The sequence below is a fragment of the Pinus tabuliformis genome, chromosome 6 (genome assembly GCF_031772625.1).
Source record: "Pinus tabuliformis cultivar Carrire ecotype Pingquan chromosome 6, CPIR1, whole genome shotgun sequence".
Taxonomy (NCBI): domain Eukaryota; kingdom Viridiplantae; phylum Streptophyta; class Pinopsida; order Pinales; family Pinaceae; genus Pinus; species Pinus tabuliformis.
The window spans coordinates 235,790,864-235,795,985 of NC_142292.1; positions in this window are offsets into that span (position 1 = coordinate 235,790,864).

Below are 5,122 nucleotides of genomic sequence, written 5' to 3' on the forward strand. Positions count from 1 at the left end.
GTTTGGGAGCATCACAATCTCCTTAAACCCAATGATTCTGTTTCTGATTTTGGCCTGCTAAATTCCCCATTCAGCGCAGCCTGGATTTCTGCAATCCTTGCATTCAGGTGGTGATTAGAATTCTTGATATACCACATTAATGCACTATCCTGCAGTACGCTCACTAGCGTAGCCTTTTTACTATTATCATCCACGACACCCTGTGCTTTCCATACTGCTCTTACCACAAACCAGAATTGGTCCGGATCTTCATTTCCCACTCCTCTTAATACTAGTAGTTTGATCACACTCACCATACTAAACTGTGGTGGCAGCGGAGGTGAGGAGGGTGATATGGGTGGCAGTGTGGGTGGAGGTGGTAAACGTGAAATGTGCTACCTTATTAGACTAACCGCACTTTGCGGGGAAACATTTGCGAGCTCTTCCTTTCTTTGCCACGGGGGTTAAATTAAGGGACTATTTTCCAACTCTTCACTACTTCTGCTTCTGTAGATCTTCCCGCTTTGCATAATTCCAAACATTAATTTCTTTGCATAACCTGCTTTTCACACAATATCATCTTAATCCATGTGTTTAAAGATTTAATATACTTACATCATGGTCCATTGAGAAAATGTCGCTCTGCCTCATTGTAGCTAATGGTCCTGTCTACCAAGAACTCAGTGATAAATCCTCCTATTATACGGTTGAGCCAATGTTCCACAACTTGCACTATCTTATCTCCTGGCGCTTCTAGTCTGCGCAGTAATTCCAAAGTCCACATTATTGGTTTGTCGAGCCTACACCTTCCCTGACTATCTTCTAACTTCGCGGTCAACTCATACAACTCAGAAGGAAAGGATGCAAGGAAAATTTTGTAGATTTCTGTATACAAGTAGCACTCCAACCACTGTTCCTTATATACTCACGAATTTCTATTCTTCTACGCTGCGAACTCATGAATCTTCTTGTCCAACCACTCTTCAATTCCTTTCTCTGTTGCATTCGAGTGGTATGACATCAGACATCCTTTATGTAGATCCCAGTCCCAGCAACGGAACCATTTGTTGGCTTGTATGGGCCTGACTCAGGTTCATATGTGATTTAGCCAAGAAAATCCCCATACTATTGGCCCTTTTAGCAATAGTTTGCGGAGCGCAGACCAAGGTCTCACTCGAAGTAATCTGGGAGGGTGCTAGAACCAGGTTTCCTCACCCTGGCGATGTTTGATGGGCTTCTGGAGGTTTGCGGCCTGACCTGTCAATACACACACTTGCTACCCCTTCACAACCTATGGTGCTACTTCCACACAGCCCTAGTCGAGGCGCAACATGTATAATACCCAAATTCCTTGTGATTTAATCTATCATTAACTGATTACTTAACTTGTTTGTGTAAGATTAATGTTTATCACAACATATTCAACAATCCTATTAGTGTGTGTGATAAATAAACCAACATAATCATAAAGAAGGCAATGTACAACAAATACACAAAAATAAGAATCAACTTCTCTTTATTAATCTTCATTCTCAATTACAGACTCTACAACGCCCCGCGCACTCAACTGCAGGGGTCTGCACACTCAGTTGGAGACTCTACTAGGCCTCTATGCACTCAGGTGCAGAGCCTCTTCCTACTACTATGACCCGCTATACTTAGAATCCTACTCTAATCTTGAACCACTCCTACTCTTCACTCCTCGCTCTTCAGTATCTTTACAACTTAGAGCCTTGCTCTATTTATACAATCCCATGGTCCACGGATCATGGGTAGGCCATCATGACTTTACATTACATTACATTACTTTGGGGTGGACAGCCCTATGAGTTAACCTCTACTTCACGCTTCGTGCCTACAATTCGTTGAGTTTTACAAAACCTTTGACCAAAACTTGGGTTCTGAGCCTCAAAACATGATGTGGGGGGATTCCATGCCCAACAATTTCCATGCTTGTTTCGTTAATATGTTCACATCAGACCCCAGATCCAAAATGACTTGGTCCATCTCGTAATCACTTATCTATGTAATGAGCCTGATCTCATGCCTTGTTTGTGCATTATGTTTGCCAATATTTCTGAGTATGTGGTGTCTGTCAAGGTATTTCTCTTTGTTGTTGCATTTATTTATTAATTCTTGTAGGCCCTCCACATCATTGCTATCATGGAGTAGTTTCATGCAGGTCTCCAATAATGTAGTGAGTACAAAGGGGTCTGTTGTATCTCTAAGATGATAATGGTCAGCTATCATGCCTGGGAATCTAAGATGTTTCTTTTGGGGGTTTTGTTTTAATCTCGAGGACCAATGTATGAAACAGATTTAAAATAGTGACGCCTAACCTTTTGAATAGTATTAATAATTAAATAGAGGGCTGCTATTAAAATTCACATAGTGATATAGCTTGTATGGTGGTGAGTAGAAATAAAGAGATGATATGACTATCACAGTATTCAAATTGAATATTAAATAATCATAAGTAAGAAAACCTTTAAACTATGTTCAAAAGGGTTAATGAAATATGCTTAAGATTACAAAAGATGTTGATGATTTTATGATTTACAGGGAACTAATTAAACAAATAGTTTATATAGATCATTCTCTTTGCAGATGATCACTTCAGAAGCTTATACGAATAAATTGAAACACAATTACTCCTACCTGGTTATCTTTGTAAAACATAAGAATATGAAGAAAACATTGTGAAATAAAACTCAAAAAACTTATAGTAAAAATGAAACTGTATGAATCAACATTCAAAATCCTTTTCCTTTGTATTAATGATTTAGAAAATTTAATTACATTTAATGTTTAGAAATGCTTCTTCAAGGGTTAAACCCTTAATAAATAGTGAAAGAGAGTTATTTATACAATAATAGAACTCAGAAAATATCTTAAACTATTTTACCAAAATAGATAAATACAAAATGAGGAATATAAACTGATAGTCTATCTGTCGCTATCTTGGTGTTGAGTTGTTGATGACTATTGCTAGAAAAGTTCAAAACTGTTAAGATGGTGATGTCTGTTGCTAGAAAAATTGAGAATTGTTGAGTTGGTGATGATTGTTCCTGAAAATCTTGAATGATGTTTAATCACTTTTTTAGTCAAGTAAATCAATTAATTCTTCCCAATGTTTCTTATCTAGGATAGATAACTTAGTTACCCTTATATAAACTTCATCCATCTCTTTATATTTAGTTAAAGTGGGTTTTACTCGAAATATATGTCTGATTTCATCCAAAGTGAAAAAGGAATCCCTCAGTGCATTCAACAAAACCCTTGGTGTTGTTGCACCTCTTATGTTTGAAACTAAAGCTGCAGTGATGCATACCTCTATAAGCTTTTGAACATAATCTTAAATAGGCATTAATTTTTCATTTATCACAAGCATAGAGGGTAAAGCCTTGCTAGTCAAGGGTTTTAACTTGATGAAAGATAGTTGAACTATGTTATTCACATTACTGCACTTTTCCTCCAACTGAAGGATAAGTTTTTTCTTCGTAATGATCTTCTTTACTTCTAGTATAGTTGTTGTCTTTTCATTTATACCTAATTCTTCAAGCTCATAGCTGTCTTTAGAATTCATGAACTTGATTATTTCAGAAGAAAATTCTAGAATGTCCTCAAGCTCTTTAGAAATAGTTTCAACAGCATCCTGACCTTTCTCCAACAGGTCTTTTTGATCAAATATTATCTTGATATATGGCTAGATATCCTTGACTGGTTCAGTAATTTCTTCTCATAGAATCTCCTTTGCCAAACCTAGTTTGTTTCCAAGGTAAGATTATTTGATTTCCTTCTACAAAACATCAATTTCACTTTTTCTCCTCTGTAACTCGACTACATGTGAACTATTTGCAACTACCTTCATATGTTTTAATTCCTTCAGTTCATCCTGCAACTTATTAATTTCAACTGTGTGAATGGACAGATTCTGAATAGATTCTACAAGTTGTTCATCTCCTTCTATTGTACCTATAGTTGGATTTATGCCTAAAGTAGAAAATTTGGTTATAGATATTGCTACAAGAGGAACTACATCCATTGCAATTTGAGTCGTATTCACAGCTTCCTCTTTCTGTTTGACCAATTTTTCCATTTTCTCCTCCATCTGGTTTATTTGTTGATTTTGTTCCATGATGAGATTCATCATGTCCGCTTTTTGAGTCTTGGTTTATTTAATAACCTTTGTCATTGGGTCCTCAGAAGCTGGGAGTTTGAGTTGCTTCCTTAATGCTGAGAGCTCGGGATTTTTCTTCTTAACAAGTTCTTCTGTAGCGTTTATATTTGAGGGACCATATCCCATCTTCAGCACTACATCTTCCAAGGATTTGATCATGGTGTCCTTTTCCAGTGAGAAATTGTTTTCCAACTTGAGCTATGACTGTGTATTGACAAAAGTGACCTGCAACTTTGACAAACCCATGGCAGTATGAGTTAAAGTGGAAGAAATCATGTGACCAGTTTGCTTGTGCATCTACATTTGATCAATTGGATCTACATCTTGGAAAAATATGATCCGGATTATCACAATATTTAGACCTACATCTTTTACATTAAATTGAAATGAGGATTGTTTCTGATAATGTGCATGATTCCTTGGCTATGGAATTTGAGCTTGTAGGAAATCCATCTGCATCTTTCCCTTCTCAGAGTCAAAGACTGAAAGAAGTCTGGCTCGAGAGCTGGAGGAATCTTTCCAAAATTGGGTATAGCTATTCAATTTCAATTCTTCATTATTCATTTTGATCTCACTGAAAACATGAAAGATGTCCTCCTCCTTATCCTTCTGAATGCTTCCACTGGTGTAAATTACTTGTTGTTCCTAAGAAGTAGTGGAATGAGTTCGGGACTGAGTAGACTGTCCACCAGACTGTGTATAGAGCACAGTCTCTCCTAGTCGATGAAGTTTTGTTTTTTGAGACTTATTTGTTGCATCGACAATCATAGAGATCCTAGGTCTCTCCTTTCTATGCACAATCATAAAGACCTGGCTTGATGCTTCAGTTGTAGGAGATGACTATTCTTCCTTCCTCATTTAACTGTCTTTTCCTATGCAAGTGGAGTTTGTACAGTTGAAGTAGAAAGTGCTTGCTCTTCAGCTTCTTGAAGGGTGTTCTATTTCAATTCTTTGTACTGCTCT